This window comes from Sturnus vulgaris, chromosome 4 (genome assembly GCF_052056855.1).
Source record: "Sturnus vulgaris isolate bStuVul1 chromosome 4, bStuVul1.hap1, whole genome shotgun sequence".
NCBI lineage: Eukaryota > Metazoa > Chordata > Aves > Passeriformes > Sturnidae > Sturnus > Sturnus vulgaris.
Genome location: NC_142246.1, coordinates 35,981,819 through 35,999,864, shown reverse-complemented (window position 1 = coordinate 35,999,864; position 18,046 = coordinate 35,981,819). Strand labels below are relative to the sequence as shown.

At 47.0% G+C, this 18,046-nt stretch overlaps 1 long non-coding RNA gene across 1 annotated transcript; it reads right to left on the bottom strand.

Annotated features, from left to right (window-relative positions):
• Positions 1 to 1,804: 1,804 nt before the first annotated feature.
• LOC148223946 (uncharacterized) lies at positions 1,805 to 13,140 on the bottom strand. The gene is made up of 2 exons (XR_015803151.1): positions 10,689 to 13,140; positions 1,805 to 2,405 (listed from the first exon to the last, which is right to left on the bottom strand). It is a non-coding gene; the product is annotated as an uncharacterized LOC148223946 (long non-coding RNA).
• Between the last annotated feature and the right edge of the window lie 4,906 nt (positions 13,141 to 18,046).

Here is an 18,046-nt window from a genome sequence, read left to right as displayed (position 1 = left end):
TTTTTTTTTTTTTTTCCTTCCCCCTGTCCCTTTATTTTTTTCTTTGTAGTTCTCTTTCCAGTATACTAAGAGAAACAAGGATGTGTACTGCATACCCTCTGGCTGCCATGTTTAATTCTGATGAAGCCTGAGTATGAAAAACGTACATGAGATTTTGCATTATGATTGAAGTAGGTGCAAGCCATGCTCCACAGCTGAAGGAGCCATCATGGAGATGCAGGAAGTGGCAGTGGATCACATCTGAACCAAATCAAATCCAACCAAACAGAACCAAAAGAAATCTAAACCCTTTGTATCTGACGTTTTAATGTTTGATTGCTGTGGCCAGAGCTAGTGTCACTCCATGCAGACTCCTGGCCAATGCATTCCCAATAGCAAGTGCTGCTGGTTGCAAGCTAGCACTCAGGAAACAGTGCTGATTCAGTGTCCCCCAAGGCTAGCCTGTGCCTCATTAAGAGATAAAGTCCAGAAGCCGAGCACTCATGTTAAACACAAGGTTGTGCTCTGATATCTGACAGAGGCAGAACAACAGAATCTCTCCCAGGGGCCCCAGTGTGTGCCGGTGACCCCCGAGGCCGAGGTGCCTGTGCCATGCACTGCCCTCTCCTCCCAGCTCCTGCTGGAAAAGGAGCCGGCTCAGCCCAGTGCCCGTGTGAGCAGAGGGCATCCAGCAGTGGCGCAGGAGCTGCTCCGAGTCCAGCCCCAGCGCAAGAGGCTTGGCTTGAGAACAGGCTGCTTCCCCACGTTCCCCTGGCTGAGCCCCCAGCGACTCTTCTCATTCCTCAAGTAAGGAAGGACAATGAATGTTGTATCCCATACCAAACCTTTTTTTTGTGGTAGGGCTTTCTCACATCGGGAGCTGCACACCCAGACTCCCGGGAATGGGTTTTCTAAGCGTACAAAGTCTCCAAAAAGACCAGTGCCAACAACTTCTTTAGAATTTAAACATGTATTATGACAATCATGAGAGTATTTCTTAATATGTTTCTTTTTCCTGTTGGTACAGAAAACATAAAATATTTTTGTCTGCATGATCTTAAAATTTTACACTTAAAATAACTATGTTTTCAGAAAAGATACCTGACTCATCCCTCCAGGAAAATAATGACTAATCACAGCTGGTAGTGAAAAAAACCACCATCCCAGTTTTGTGCAAAACTACTAACCCAAGATTCATGGAGCAGATATATAACTTCATCCAGCTGATGGGATTTTCCCCATGTTTTACCACAGAGATTATGAGGTAAAGGTAGATTAATATTTAAAAGATATTATCAACATTTTTTCACATTAAAAATCAATGTATTATACTACATCTCATTCCCTTGAAGTTTAAATAGGAACTCAGTTTAACAAACTCAAATGAAGCCATCCTGCTTTTATGGTTGAACAGGTCTGTTGCATCAATTCACCATGGACATCCACTTGATTTAGCTGAAATAACACTTAAAAAGTAATAAATGTTTAGTTTAAGAGAATGCTTAATGAACAAAGTTTATTACTTACTGGAAAATCATTGAAATTGAAAGCCACATATATTTACATAAAGTATGTGGCATCTGAAAGAAATCCAAAGAATTTTGTTATTAATTTCCTGTGTTGTTTACATGTGTTAGAGCTATGTTTATTCCAGAAGAATCACTCACCAGGAGTGATAGAAATCAAAGTGCAAACTAGTTTATTTTTCTCAGTAACTTATTAAGAACAGCAGCAGTTTTTTGTGCTAGATAGATGATATGCAACAGACACAGATATTTTTCATCAAATATATGCACAATAAATGAGAAAATAAAGCAAAGAAATGTGCAGTAAAGTGAGGTTTTTATTAAACAAAACAAAATAAAAAATTAAATACCATTTTTGCAATCCTGAATTTTTTCTATTAATTCCAAAAGGTATTGAATAAGTCACAACACAATTTACAGTGCAATATTTAGTATATGTTTCAATAACCAAATTCTTATACAATGAAGCACTAATCAAGATAATAGAAACATCAAGTGTTTCATTATGCTTTCTTAAGAACATATGAATTTAAAAAATCAATATAAAATTGCCTTAACAAATCAAAGACAGTAGTGTCTATAAAGTCTTCTTTTAAAGCTGGAAAGGAGCATGTGTCTTTATGACAAGTTGCGATATGTTAAAATAATTTCTCATTTTTCACATTTGGTGTGAAAATTATCCTGCATATTTCTTGACCTCAGACTATCTCCCCTTAGTTTGGGCTTGACTGTAGAAAGCAGCTGGCTTTTTAAAACCAGCTCTGAAGGAAGTTATTCATGTCCTTTCCTTAGCTCCCAGTCCTAACTCCTCAGTCCTTAAGTCTGCAGAATCTTCCTTGAAGGGAGTTTTGCTATAGACTAAATACAACAGTGCAGGACTGGTTTAATCCACTTGTGGGCCTGAAACAAAGAAAAAAAAAGAAAGAGAATAAGGAGTGTGTGCCTTTTCCAAGAGTGCATACTGTAAGTCTTGGAACCAGCACTTGCTTGTTTTAGTAAAGGCAGATATGGCCAGGATTGAATCCTTGAAGGATGAGTCTTCTAACACCAGATAAATAGGTTATATTTGTGTTTTACTATGCAATATGTGGAATCCCTATTTTCTTCATCATCTGCCAAATGTTTCTGCATTTGGAGTTTGTCTTGCAACAGCTCAGATACTCTGACAATGTAAGGATGGAGTCCTCACACCACCAGTGGAAGTGCAGCAATCCCTCTGCTGCCAAGGGCTGGCCAAGCGCTCCAGCCTCTGCACGTGCAAGTGAGACATGATGGGGATGATGCGCCCACCCTCCTGGGACAGCTTGGAAGCATGGAGCTCTGCTCCCAGGGAGCAATAAGGACTTCAGTCCTGCCTGGGGTGCACAAGCCAGAGCCAGCTTCGGAGCAGAGGCACGGGGGCTCCAGATCCCTTGGGAGCTGTGTGTGCCTCCTTGGAGCAGCCTCTGTGGTACCCTCTGCACAGGGAGCAGACTCGCAGTTTTCAGCCCTACTGCCCTCCAAACCCAACTCTGCTGTGGGAGGTTTAACACTTACTTAATGAGGACTATGTGTGTGCATACATATGGATGTGTGTATATCTGTCTACACATGCACACAATATAAATTAACTAAACATGTTACTAGGATACATCAGGAAAACCACATCCAAACAAAGAGTCCAATATGGAAAAAGCTATTAAAAGATCCCAGCATTTTAGCTTGTTGTGTATTAAGAATACATACGATTGCAGGATACAAATTTTACATTTTGTTCTTTTCCTAATGGCATTTACAAGAGGTGTTGCCTTCTGGTGTTAAAGGAAATATTGCAAATGAACGAAATCAATTCTGATCTTCGCAAATAACATGATGCTTGTAATTTAATTGCCCACCTCAGGAAAACCTGATGACGAGCTCCATGGTTAAAATGAAGTGTATCAGCCTTTTTTTAAATGTCCGAGAGGCCTCAACATGACCCTGAGCTCTGCCTTTAGAAATTCTAAAAGAAATGCAGGAAAGAACAATTTTTGTGCTCAAGATCAGAATACCCTCACACAAGCTCAGTACTGAAAGATGCAGATAGACATGAAGTTTACGATCTCCTTTTCATCACAATTTTCTTTTAGACTGACTAGTTAGCCTAAATAATTTTACTCCTTCATCTTAAATACAAAGACCCTGATGTCTCCTATACTACTTCAACCAAACTCTGCACTCTACACATAAAGATGTGAAGACAGAAAATCAGCCAAGGAACCAGAAATGTGCAAGCCAGGTTTCTATAGGAAAAAAGATCTGGACAGTTAAAATCATTTTTAAAAAGAAAAATGTGTTGCAAATGCAGACTCTTAGCACTAAGTGACACAGGCCTGTGACTTCCCTGGGCACCTGGTGCCAGACCTATGCCTTAGATGACATGATGCCCTAAGAGTTGGGATATCCACTGTATTCAGGCTGGTAACGTGCAGCTTCTCTGGGCTAGACCAAACGTGCTCTCCCCAGACACTCTGAAGTGTTAGGGCATGTAATTAAGTGCTAATTTAAATGGCACTAGTAATGTAACTAAGAGCCTATGATTTTTTTTTTCTAGTCATGATTTTCTAAACTGGAATTCCTCTTGGAACTGACTTTGAAGTCAGTAACAAGCCTCCCATTGGGTTTAATGCAAACAGAATCAGCCCTCACTGGAGGTTTTTAGTGGAGCAGAGAAAAACATTTTTCCTGTTAAAAGATTTTCCTATTAGTACAAACACATAAAAGACTTCTCAAAGTTATAGTGTTAAATATTTTAATGTCTTGCCAAACCTCATCAATTCTCATTGTTTAGCAAAAATGGCACTGACACTGAGTTGCTAGCTATGGCATTTTCTGCATATTAAGATCAATAATATGCTTTACAAGGAATAAAGGGTTGTCTAATGAGAAAAGTATTTTAAAAGTCAGGACAATTCCAACGGCTATGAATGATTATAAATTATGTGGCTATTTTTATGGGGGTGGGGTAGGGGGTGATTAAAGCCTTGGGCACATGAACCCTCCTTCCTACACTTTCTTTCCTTACCAGAAATTGTCCTTCCCAAAACCTCCCCTTATTATCAGCCATGTGAATTCTAGTTTTGATTGCCAGTGTAAGGCACTACGTTTTCTGTTTTAGCATCCTAAAATATTTATTGGAATGAATGTCTTTGACAGGCTTTAGTGACGGAAGGATTTAGTTCAGAAGGAAGATTTGGTTTCAGTTTGGTTGGCTCAAAGATGTGGTTCAAATGTCTCAAAAGTTGTGCTTTTTGGACTATATGCTCTACTATTCAAGCAGCCTCAGCAGATATGAGGTGCATGGGTTTGGGGCTTTGAGTTCCTTCATTCTAAGCACTGCAGATGCACATTCAAAGGCCCCCTCACCTGTGCTGAGTTTGTCCTGGCTCCACAAAGACTGTACATGAGGCCAGACTAAACCACTTTATATTACCCAAAGTAAGCAGTCCAGTTTGGACCTTTTCCAAAGCATTGACTGCTTCAGACTGACATATCAGAGGCTTAAAAACCCTCCTTTCTTTTTTCCCTTGGGAAAAAAATCTTCCATCACTTTCCTGCAAACATCTAAGTGTTGCCTAGATGCGTCAGGAATGTCTGTGCAGCTCAATGGCTTTTAATCTTTTCTTGCATTGATGTGATGGAAAATAAGTTTTTTTAACCAGAAACTGAAAAACTCTTTTTAAATATATAGATATGAGGCTCTGGGGACCTTATTCAGTTCCTTAGGAGGGTTAAACTTCTCACTCTCTGTAGCAGTATACTGATGTCAGGGTAGAAGTTGTTCTGGTGTCTCCACAAGAGAAGGGAAGAGGGACTGAATCATCCATCATGATATGGAGATTAGTGCAGCATCAAGAGAAAGAGGACTATTTCTTATCCCTGTCCTTTAGATGCCTGATATAATGTAAGCTACACACCATGGTTATGGGAAATGTGGTTGTGAATTCCCCAAAGCAGAGAGATTAGGAAAATGGACATGGCTAGGTCCTTCAATACCTGCATGGCTAACAACCTGCTCTTAGAAAGAGGGCTGCTGGTGCCACTGTGTTTCATGCAGATCCCTGCTTGTGTGAGCATGGATTACATGTGTACTGCCAGAACAGGCTCCTTCAGGGAGGAGACAAGGCTTTGTCTGTGAATCCTGATGGGATTAAGTGCGAGATACACACTTAGCCCTGTCAAGACCAAAAGGCTTCAATGCATGTGTGGAGCAGAACTTCAGGCATCTTAGTGGCTTCCCTGGATCTGGGGGAGTTACTTGGTAAAGACATGATGATATGAAAAAGATAGTCTAAATTTAAACACCAGATTTCCACCCAATCCCCAGTGTTGTTCTGTTTGTGAGCTGGGCTTGTGTCCCAGTTAAATAATAGAAGCTTCCTAGGTGTAGACGGTATGAAGGATTGCAGTGTCTCTTCCTAAATGCTGTGTCTTGGAATCTCTGCAAAACTTGAAGTTTTACTCTAGATTTGTTATGGCAATGAGAAATGAGTACACATATACATATGTAGCATATATTGTAGTGTACTGCAGTATATTAATCAATGCTCACAAACAGATTGATCCTTTTTTTTTTGTAACCTCTCAATATAACATGGTGTGAATTAATGACATTTAAAAAAAAAATAGTCATTAAATAGTGTTGCAAATTCCCAGTTTCCTCCTAAATCAGGACTTTATTTAAAATGTTACCTAAAATGTTTATAAGATTTTTTTGAATCCTCATACAGAACCAAATGATCTTAATTCCATTCACCACCTCCTATCTGCTCTCCAACAGTTCATAGCCATAAAATTCTTCTCCATTTCCCATTACAACTGATGTTAGGTGACTCCAGACCTTGGCAGATCATAGGATAAGTCTCATGCCGTTATTAAGCAAGGGTAAAGGAATATCCATCAGGTTCTTGGACTTGAAGTAGAGATATTTGCTGTGTTTGGCTGAACTAGATGTTGGCTGAAGGGATGTAGATGCAAAGAAGGTGAGATATTGATTGTAAGGGATGAGTTTGGAACTGGACTTTGGGTTGACACCTAATTTGTACAAGAAAGTAGCAGGAGATTAGTTAAATCTGCAGAGGCCCAAAAAGATAATTAAAACCATCCCTGAATGACAATGGCTACTAATTTGCTGCAAGTCACTGTATCCCTATGGAGGGAAAAAAGGAAACTGGCAGCTCCCCAGGCTCACTTTGAGAAGCTGCATGTGGGCTGTATGTATTCACAGCTCATCTCTGCAAGTCCCTGCTGCTTCTCTATGGTCCCGTGAGGGTGCCGGGGAACCAGGTCTGATAGGGCAGAAAAACGCCAGGAAACACGTTTTGACAGAAAAGCCTTGCGAGCCTCCCATGTGTGCTCCACATTGTCTATCGCGTGCCCTTTGATGTCGAGTTTGGCTCGTGGGAAGGCGTGAGGCCAGGCCCTCATCCCAGGAAGGGCGGTGCCAGCCCCACACACCCATCGCAACGACACATGACACCGTACAACCCCAGGTGAGCATCCAACCCGTTCCCAGAACACAAGGCAGCCTTTTACTTTTTTCCTTCCTTTTTCTTACCCTTTTTCTCACTCATTTTTTTCTCTTTTATCTTTATTTCACTTTTAAATTTTTTCTTTCTTTTAACAATTTTTTCTTTATATTTTTTCTTTTTTTTTGTATTTTTCTTTTTTCTTATTTTTTCCGTCTTCCTTCTTCCTTTTTTTTTTTTTTTTGTTTTTTTCTTTTAATTATGTTGGGGGGGGGGGTTTCTTTCTTTTTTTTCATCCCATTTTGCTAATGACTAGGAGTTTGGTGTGTTTCTCGCGGCAAATGGGGTTCTTTTCTCCCCGAATGAAGCAGGATCGCAAATTGCTATCTTCCCAGGGGACGTTCCCGGCGGGAAGCCGGCCTGGCCGCTGCCTGGCCTCGTACCTGCTCACACCTGGCCTGAAAAGCAACCCCCACTTTCCTGCGGAAAGGAAGCGCTGCTCAACACTCTGAACTTCCAGCTCCCTGGCTGCAGGGGCTCGGCAGCTCCCTCTGCCTTGCTCTGCGTCCTTTCTCGGTTCTTCGTGCAAGACACAGACGGGAAAATGTTAATAATCAAAACAGTGGGGGTTCCTCTCCTCTCCTCTCCTCTCCTCTCCTCTCCTCTCCTCTCCTCTCCTCTCCTCTCCTCTCCTCTCCTCTCCTCTCCTCTCCTCTCCTCTCCTCTCCTCTCCTCTCCTCTCCTCTCCTCTCCTCTCCTCTCCTCTCCTCTCCTCTCCTCTCCTCTCCTCTCCTCTCCTCTCCTCTCCTCTCCTCTCCTCTCCTCTCCTCTCCTCTCCTCTCCTCTCCTCTCCTCTCCTCTCCTCTCCTCTCGATATTATTTTTATCCTTTCTTTTAACTAAGTGGATGAGTCAGGTCTGAAATAATTGTTCTGATATGTTACACAGTGACTTCATAGAAGATTATTAAAGGAGGGGTGGACGTATGCATTTATCCATTATTTTTGTACACCACAACTTACAGTTATAGGAGAAAAGAAAAAAAATCGGCAAACGCTGAATCTTTTGTAAGGAGGTTCTTTTATAAGGAGGTTTTGGAAAGCTCTGGACTGTGCCAAGAGAATTTTGGAAACGAATTTAAGGCACTTGAGTGAGTTCTGCAAAAAGAACATGAAGGAAAACCAGCCTCGCCTCTAGGCAGTGCACAGAGGGGAGATCTCATCCTGTTTGCCTACTGTCAGCTGGGAGCTTTCTCCTTCAAACTTTTTTTCTTTTTTCTTATTTTTACTTGGGGCCTGAGGGGAGGTTTGGTATCTGGTCGTAACTCCAGGCAGCTCTTGCATCCTCTGATAAATGAGATCGCTTTCTGCCGGGAAGCGCCGGAGGTGACACCGTGCTGCCTCTCAAACCCGGCACTCGTGTCTCACTGCCCCACCTCACCCGAGCGCGGGGCAGCGTCAGGGAAATCCTGTCCCTTTCCCATGGGATCAGGGGCGGGGGGCGGTGCCACAGCTCAGCCCTGGGACGGGGAGCCTGGCACACCTCTCAGCGAGCTCCACAATTTAAAGGACATTCTTATCACCTCATACCGCGTGTCCCATCCTGCCGTATCAGCAAACCGGAGCATGTCAGTAAAGTTCCCACCTGCATACATGTTCCCACCATTTATGCATACGTGTTGATATGTGGTTACATTAATGTTGTATATTCGTGCATGCTTTTATATTTTTAATATGTAAAATATATATTTAAATAGTCCTCACTTTGTGCTGCTTGTAGATCTGCAAGCTCATTAAACAAATGAAAGGAAATTGCGGGACTAGCGCTCTGTTCTTTAAAAAAGTAACTTTATATATATATATAAAATATAAATATATTATATTAAATATATGAATATGTATATAATATATAAATAATATATATTCGACTGTAATAATTTATCATGGATTAATGGTACATGTGCGTGTACGCACAGGTGGGGAGGAGCTGCGCAGCCCAGGGAAGCACCTGAGGCAGGGGGTGGGAAGAGGGATGTGTTTGATCCCACCGCTGCTGGCTGGGTGCGATATTCCGCTTTAAACACGAGCTCGGTTCCTTCCCATCCTGCCTGCAGTGCGGGCGGCAGCACACTGCCCTCCCCTCTGCAGGGAAGGGGAACAGGAAAGCGAATGTGCCCTGCGGGCGGGGGCGGCCCGGCGGAGGGGCACACGGGCCATGAGGGAGCGGGCATCCCGCTGGTGCCGCCTGCCGCCTGCCCCGCCTAAGGCGGGGAGCTGGCAGCCCCGAGCAGCGAGCGGTGACAGCTCCCCGCGGGTCACAGCTGCTGGGAAGGCCCTCCTTGGCCACCCGGCTCTCGTGTCCGCCGCTGTCGTGATCGGGTCTCAATGCTCTCAACTTCGTCTGCAAAGAGCATCCTTTCCCCAAAGGTCCTCCCAGTTCTCGGCTTGTGCTATTTGAATAAGTGGTACCACCGAGATGAAACTCACTCATCGTCGGGGTGGGTACTGTTTACACCTGTCCCAGGCCGAGAGAAGAGACCCTCGATAGTCACACCTGAGCGGCGAGGGCGTCTGCATGGCTTGCGTAGGGACCCCAGCGCAGGTCCCTCAGTTTTGACAGGACTTAGAGGCCTGCCGAGGCCTGAGGAACGTGAGGGGGGAGGTGGCCCTATCCTACACGGACATCCGCCCTGCTGAGATGGCCGAGAGCGTGGAGTGCTTGGATAGGGCTGGGTGGACACGGGGAGGCACCGGGAGCTGGAGACCAGCGGGCGATGGGGGAAAGCAAGGAGAGGTGGAACTGCTGCCCCTTGGCGAGAGCAGCCCGGGAGATGCAACCCGGGTGAGGCCCTGCCGGCCCCAGGAACTGCGGGGAGAGGCTGCAGCCAGCCAGGACCTGCCTGGGGGGATGTGCGTGTCCCGGGCAGGGACAGGACAGCCGGGGAAATCGTGTGCCCTTCCTGGAGTCAGCCTCTCATTCCCACCTTGGAATGAACCTGTGTCCCGGGAGCTGTCCTGGCACCGCAGTTTCTCCCCCTGCGGAACACTCTGCAGTCAGTCCGCAGCTCATTTTGCGACCGTGAGGGAAAAAGCCTAATCAGAGTTGTGCAGTGTCCATCCAAGTGCACATTACCGATGGATTTCCCTTCCCCGCCTCAAGATTTTAAAGGAGTTTGAACGGAGAGCAACCGCGAAGCTCAGAGATGCTGCCAACCTTACAAGCCTGAGAGTGTTCGCCGGGGGCTGGGGACGATATAGCTGAAGGTATATCCCGCACACGTGGTGCCCACCAACCTGGTGTCACAACCTTCCCTAGCATTACTGCAAATTAAAGGCTCATTATGAGCTGAGGGGTGCAAGAAGAGGCACATCCCTATCCCTGGAGGGATGGAGAAGAGCACGGCAACTCTGGACGCCAGAGATGCTCTCTCTTTACGCCGGGGCCAAGTCCTTTGTTTTGTGAAGACAGACAGGCCGGACAAATCCCTTTAGGCTCTGAATGACAGCCTACATGTCCCACTGCTTGGAAGATTGGGCACAGCTGGCCTGACCTCCGAACACTACCTAGTTAGGTTTTCTGGGTGAATTTTGTGTTTCTCGGGGACAAATGCTCTTGCTGCGAGCAGGAGAGACCCCAGCCGAGCGGTTTTCCTGGGAATGATGTCTGCAGATTTGGAAAGGAGCAGCAAGAAATCTCACCCGGCATTTTCCAGCGATTACTTCAGTGGGAAAATCGGACGGGAAATGCTCCCCCGATCGGCTCTTTCCTGCGGCGCGTGTTCAGTTATCGCATCGTCCCTGTGAGCTCAGGAAAAAAGAGGCTCTCTCCCTGCCCTTGGCCTTGCGGGGTGAGCGGAGGCGCTGGGCGAGGTCAGCTACCGCCAGAGCGGAGCGGCTGCTGCCCTCGGCCCTCCCCGGGGGCACCGCCCGCCGGCCGAGCCGGGCCGGGCCGGGGCGGTACCGGCTGCGGGCGACCGCGGAGGGCGGCGGCTGAAAGGTGCGAGGCTGAACCAAACCCGAAAAATAACTCCCCTCAAAAAAACCCAAAACAAACAAACCCAAAAAAAGCCACCAACCCCCCCCCCAAACAAACAAACAAAAAACAAAACAGAAAAAAACCCAAAAAACAAAAAACAAAAAACCAAATAAATATAAAACCCGTCAGCTACAGGTAAGATCTATTCCGGTTTTTTATACACCCACCCTCCTCCCCAACCCCGCGTGGCTTCCCTGCCGCCCGGAGGTGCTGGTTGCAGAGCCCAGGCCGCATAGCTGACCCCCAGCCAGCTCTCCACGCCTCGAGACTGGCATCTGAAATATTACCCAGGGAGCTGGAGCGGCTCCGGCAGTATCACCCCGCTCTTCCTCAAAAGGTATCTGGGGAATCCTTCCCCTCCCTTGCCCACCGAAGCCCTTTCAGAGAAAGTCAGCCCGATGTGTTAGCCTAAGTACGAAGCATCCGAGGAATTTCCATCGGGGAAACGAGCCCTTCCCGCGGGCTGGCGGCTCTTCCCGCGCTGCCGCCCGTCCTGCCTGGGGGCTGGGGGCCGCCAGGCGCAGCCCCTGGCCGGGCGTACCTTTAGGCATGGAAGCGTTTAGCGGTTTCGGCGGTATTAACTCCTAACAGGGTGTGAAAAGTATTGGGGATTGAAAAAGCTGTGGGAAAGTGGATTCTTTCCAAGTCAGGCGGGCTGGAGCTTTCCTCTACTCTGCTCTACTGGCGGACACCTTGCGCTGCTCCTGCCGCAGGGCCCCCCGAGGAACAGCCCCTTCCCGGCGGCTGGGAGCCAGACAGCCCGGCAGGTGCGATGCCCCTCGCAGCTTGACCGCGAGCTTTTATAGGTGGAAAACTCGGCAACGCGTTTTGCCACCAGCCTGCTCACCCCTGTCACCCTGCCAGCGCCATGTCGCTCGGCGCGGGAGATGCCGCTCGGTGGTAGCTCTTCAGAAGGGGCCCTGGCCTCGCTAGACAAGGTCTTCACATCTCCTTTTGCTCCGGGAGCGGAGGCTGGGCCCTGCTCTGCCTCCAGCCGCCGCGGCCCCACACCCCTGCGCTCTTTCATCCCAGCCCCGCCGCCACAAGCGGCTCAGCGGCGTAGGCACCGCCGGGCTCGCAGAGACACTCGGACAAAAGGACTGTTCTCCCAACAACTTCTTGTCGGTTTTTACCTCCTTTCTAAATTTTTAACCACTACATCCGGGTTTTTTTAAGTATGGACGGTCCGGAAAATGACCATGGTGCAAATATTTCAGACCTGATCAATTTGAATCAGCCGTTAACACTTTTTCTAATTAAAGCGGATATTCACACCGCTGGCGCGGCCTCCCCGAAGGAGGAGTCCACATTCAAAATCTACCTTCTCCCGGGGGGGAGGTAGGGGCGAAAACATGTAAGTTTGAAAAAAAATCTTAAACCTCGAGGCCACAAAAAGAAGAATAATGATGGTGATAATAATAACAATAATAATAATGGTTGGTTTCTCTCTCCCCATAGAAGACAGGGATGGCAGAGAGTTACCTTCTGATAAGCTGCGCTCGCCCTGACCATGGCTGCCCCGGGGAGGGAAGGCAGCCGCAGGCTCCGGTGCTGCCGGCCTGCTTCTGTCGCCGCCCGGGCTTCCCGCTCGCCCAGCGCCTCCCATCGGGTCGGGGGACGGCAGGTCCCGGTGGTGGTACCCGAGTGCGGGGCGGTGGAACCTGCAAGAACTCCCGAGAGGGAGCGGTGCGAGGCGAGTCGCCGGAGGGGGAACCGAGCGTCGCATCGCTTACCTTGCTTAGGCAAAATACACAGCAAGAAAAACCCTTCTCTGGGAAAAACAAGTACAAATCCTCCTCAAGCACTCCCGGAGCTACTTCCCGAGTGACGCACTTGGCCAGCGGAGGGGAAAGGCACCACCGACGGCGGCTGTTCCCTCCCGAGCAGAGCGGGAGCGGCCGCAGCGTCTGGTTCGCTCAGCGGTCCCGAGAAACCCCGAGATAAAATGACAGGCTCCTTCTGTGGAGAAATCAATTTCTAAGCATCAGAGAAAGGTTTTAAACAAATAAATTGAAAAAAAAAAAAAAGCCCCCCTCCGACCGGTGATTGAGAGACAGTTAAAAATAATTGCCTCTGTTAAGAGACAGGAGACCAGGTTACAGGGAAAACTACCTTCTTTCAAAGCTCGCTAATGGCCATACGATTCATTAGGTTACTTAATCCTAATAACCTTGCTAGCATCAGTCCCGGTGACCCAGCCCATTAAGCACCACCAGCGAAACCCTATAAAACAGGCAAGGGGAATGTCCAACATCTGAGCACATTTATTAGCATTATGTTCCTGAGATAACATGCCCCCGGCTCCCCTGCATACTGCTGTGGACAAGTTGGGGAAGGAGAGAGCTCTGTTTTCAGAAGGGCTGAGCACGGGACCAGGACTCCGTGAGGCAGATGGCTGCTCCCACCGTCACTGTCATTCACGGACTCTCGCTCTCTCTGCTTTCCTCCCGCGGTCCCCATCTCTCCAGCCAAACAATAGCTACATTTGTGGCGAGCATTTTTTCCTTCTGATTAAACCCAGGCCAACCAATGGCAGCCAGAACGAAACAAAACGAAGAGAGTAACATTTCGATCATAAACAGGAGTTAACAACTTAAAAAAAAAAAAAAAAAAAAGGGGGGTGGGGGTGAGAGACAAAAAGTCTCCCTTACACCGAAACGTGCTAGTGACTCATTGCGGTATCACCCTCGGTGAAGGAGTCGGCTGAGGGGAAGAGATGGAAAAGAAAAGTGAGGGAAGCAGCAAGGCCGGTTTCTCCCGTGCCTTCCAGAATTGCAGACAAACCGGACGTCTCCCCGGCATCTCCCTGCCCCAGGGTGAGGTCTCTGTAATTTACGACACGCGAGTTGTTACGGTATTTGCCGCTGCTCGGAGCGGGGCTGCTCAGGGAGCAGGCACATGCAAGCCATTAGAAGAGAGAAGGGCTCTCGCTAGCTGGGGAGGGATCTCTCCCAGGGCGGCTGTCACCCCCTTCTCCGGCCCTCTCCGGGCAGGCAGATCCACTCCGCTCCCAGATGGCTCCCCGCGGCCGGAGTGAAACCCCTCCCAGTATCTGCAGAGGGACGAACCGTCTCCAGACTTTGACTCTCTGCAATCCCCCTACCAACACTTATTTTTCCTCTCCATTTCTAAAGAAGAATGTGCCCAGAGGCAGCGGGATGACGTTGTTCGCACGCTGGCCCCGCGTTAGGAGATGCCGGCCCTGGGTAACAAGGGCTCCCGGCGGACACCGGTCCCAGGCTCCCGCCGCTGCCCACCCAGGCAGCAGCCAAGGGGAGGGAGGCAGGAGCCGCCGGGACAACGCCCGGCTGAGTTGAAGGTGATCAGGCAGAGTTCAGCCTCCACAAAGAGCTGACGTGATCCCTTGCAATTTTGGCAATAGTTTTAACACACTGGCAGAGATAAAAGAAAGAGAAGCGGCGGGGAGGGGACCGCAGCGCCCTGCCGAGCTGCCCATTCCCGGTGCTGCCGGCTCTGCAGAGGGTTTGCCGGTGATTAACCCTGAGGACTGATCCTGCAAGCCCTCTTCCCCTGGAGAAGTGTCCGCCACGCCGACTGCTGCGCCGCAGTGGGGCTGGGGGCGAGGTGCGCCCTGCACCCCATCCCACACCTCCGCAACTGACAGTTTAACCTGTTGTTAAACGCTTTTGTCTCTATTTTTTGTTTGCTTGTTTTTCCTCAAGGGCTTTTTAAACTCATAAAATGTTGCTCTTACTTGGAACTTGTCATAACAGGAGCCTGCTTTATTTATTGGGTTATTTATTTCTTTTACCAGCAACAATATCCCGGACACAGTCCGGTCGAAAGAAGGGGGGGGGCGGGGGGGAAAGGGGAAAAAACAGGGTGGGAGAGGGGGGGCAATAAGAAAGAGAGAAGCAAAGAGAGGGGAGAGAGGGAGAGGGTGGGAGAGCAAGATAGAGAGAAAGCGAGAGATAAAGAGGGAAATCTAGAAGAAGGAAAGAAGGAGGGGAGAAGCAAGAAATGGAAAGGAAACAAGAAAGCAAGAGAAAAAGCAAGAATGCAAGCAAGAAAGAATGAGAGAAATACAGAGAGAGAAAGAAAGAGAGAGAAAGAAAAAGGGAGAAAGAGAAAAAGAAAGAGAAAGAAAAGAAAGAAAGAGAGAAAGAGAGAAAAAGAAAGAAAAAGAAAGAAAGAGAAAGAAAGAGAGAGAGAGAAAGAAAGAAAATAAAGAGAGGAAGAAAGAGAAAGAAAAGAAAGAGAGAAAGAGAGAAAGAAAAAGAAAGAAATAGAGAAAGAAAGAGAAAGAAAAAGAGAGAAAAAGAAAGAAAGAGAAAGAAAAGAAAGAGAGAAAGAGATAGAAAGAGAGAAAGAAAGAAAGAAAGAGAGAAAAAGAAAGAAAGAGAAAGAAAAGAAAGAGAGAAAGAGAGAAAGAGAGAAAGAGAGAAAGAAAGAAAGAAAGAAAGAAAGAAAGAAAGAAAGAAAGAAAGAAAGAAAGAAAGAAAGAAAGAAAGAAAGAAAGAAAGAAAGAAAGAAAGAAAGAAAGAAAGAAAGAAAGAAAGAAAGAAAGAAAGAAAGAAAGAAAGAAAGAAAGAAAGAAAGAAAGAAAGAAAGAAAGAAAGAAAGAAAGAAAGAAAGAAAGAAAGAAAGAAAGAAAGAAAGAAAGAAAGAAAGAAAGAAAGAAAGAAAGAAAGAAAGAAAGAAAGAAAGAAAGAAAGAAAGAAAGAAAGAAAGAAACCCACACATGCCAGATTTTCAAAATTAAAACAAGAAGCCCCGAACTATTCATTTTGGTATTAATATTATTTAACATTAAAAACTCCGGGAACTTCAAACAAACTTCTTGCAGGGAAAAGAAAGAGAAAAGAACTATTCTCTGGAAACCATTTGTTCACAGCTCGAACTGTGCCGTTTTGGCTTAGAAACAAAACTCGAGACGCCCAACCCTGTCCCTCCTCCCCCCAGCATATATCTTTTCAGCACACATTTTAAAATAAATACCCTTACGAGTCTTTCCAAAATGCCTCCTTGTTATGAATTGATAGGATACAACATACCCCAGCTGCGTGCCTGGAAGTTGAGATTTAGCCCTTTAAATGCCAGGACAACATCTGGGGGGAAAATAATTACGGCGGCGTGGCCCCCTCCGCTGTGTGCCGCCGGCGGGGGGCGGGGGCGGCGCCGCCCGGTGCTCGGGAGGTGAGCGGGGGCTCCGCGGGCACCCCCGGGTGCCACGGCAGCCCCGCGGGGCAGCAGGCGGCCACTCGGTGCTCTGGGTGCAGGTAACCCCAGGAAAGAGCCCCCAGCTAGGCGAAGGAGAAAATGGTACTTTTTCTGACTCTCCCCGCAAGCTCGTTGAATTTTACCGTGCTTTTCGTCCTACTGCTCAGCAAGTCAACATAAAAAGCATATTCAGTATCTAGTTTCCATAGAATTTAATAAAATAGCGAAAAGGTTGACAGAGATCTCCTCGGAGGTGTCCTGCTTGGGAAACACGGGTCGAACCGGCATGTTTTTCGTCCCAACGTAAAATTAATTCAGTCTCCAACATATTTTCGTGGACGTTTACTTAGTAAAGTTTTCCCACAGCTGTTTTGTCCCAGAAAAGTGCTTATCATTAAAAAAAAAAAAAAAAAAATCGCAGGAAGAATTTACAGTGTGATCTTCTGCTTTGGGGCTTGCAGCAGGTGTCAGAGCTCTCTTCAGGGAGAAGAATATATACATCTATCTATATATATTTATATACACACGTGTGCGTATGTGTGTAGATCATTAAATAAAATAACCACTTTGCTTTAAATAAAAAAGAAAAAAAAGCAAAAGAAAAATGTCACCGTTTTAAGCATCTTCTATGCTTATACATCCTACACTCAAAATATATTATATGATCTTATCATGTTTCAATCGCTATTTTCCTGTCGGTTTTAATGAGATGTTGTAGTGGGAACCATCGCAGCCCATCTTTAATAAGATGTACGCTTTTAATCTTATGTTTAGGTACGTCTTCTTAGGGTTGAACAAGTAAAAAATACATTCGTTTTCAAAAATAAGAAAGACGCGCGAATAATGGCCTTGCGAATTACGTAAGACTGTGCACGTATATTATGATGATCGGCCATCACAAATAAAAAGTAGGATGAAGCACATGCTTGAGGTGATATATCTCTAGAAAATGAGTTACAGTCAGTTACTGTCCCTTCTCGCCTCCCTGTATCCAGCACGATATTACCTTCTCTCAGCCAAGAGCAGGGGGAAAATAAATCGGAAAAAAAAAACAACAAAAAAACAACCAAAAAACAACGAACTCGTTGTCCTTCGGGGAACGCAATTTCTAACAGCTGTTTTACAGAGGAGGAGTCAGTGACCAAAAAACCCTGAGGAGTGAGCCCTTAACCCAAGGCGATGCAGATTTTTAGTCCATGCCCCCATATATACGTTTATGTCTACATATTCCCACGGCTAGTGCTTAATGCACCAGCAGCGTGTTACTCTGGGAGGAGTGTGTATAAAATCCTCATAGATCTATTGATTTGAGGTTGCTGCTTGTTTTGGGAAGCTCCAGGATGTTTAAAAACCGTGTGTGGGCATAACTTTTCCATTCCGTTAGCATCCCCGCCTCGGCGAGTGCAGACAGCCGCCGCGCCAGGTACGGGCAGGGCAGAGGGAAGGGGCTCGGAGTCGGGGGCCCCGGGATCCCCGGCCGCCGTCTCCTCCCGCAGGCGGATGTGCGTGGGATGTGCCCGAGGAACTCCCGCCAGGGCACCGTCCGGCACTCCCTACCCCGGCGCAGGGAAGGGGCACACCCCTCCTGCAGAAGCCTGCTCTCCAAACCACGGGTTTGCCTCTCTTCCCTTTTACCCCCGGGACTCCCATCAGAATCAAGCCAGAACCGGTTTTCTAAAAGCAAACTGCCCTCTTTAGAGCACTTTCAATTCCAGCCCGGCCCCGCGATACAGTGCACGGCAGGATGCTGTACGAAGGATGCCAAGGCAGCCCCGACCCGGGAAGTGCGGTGGATTCGAGGAGGGGGAGCAGTGGAATACTGAAAGTACTCGCAGCTGGC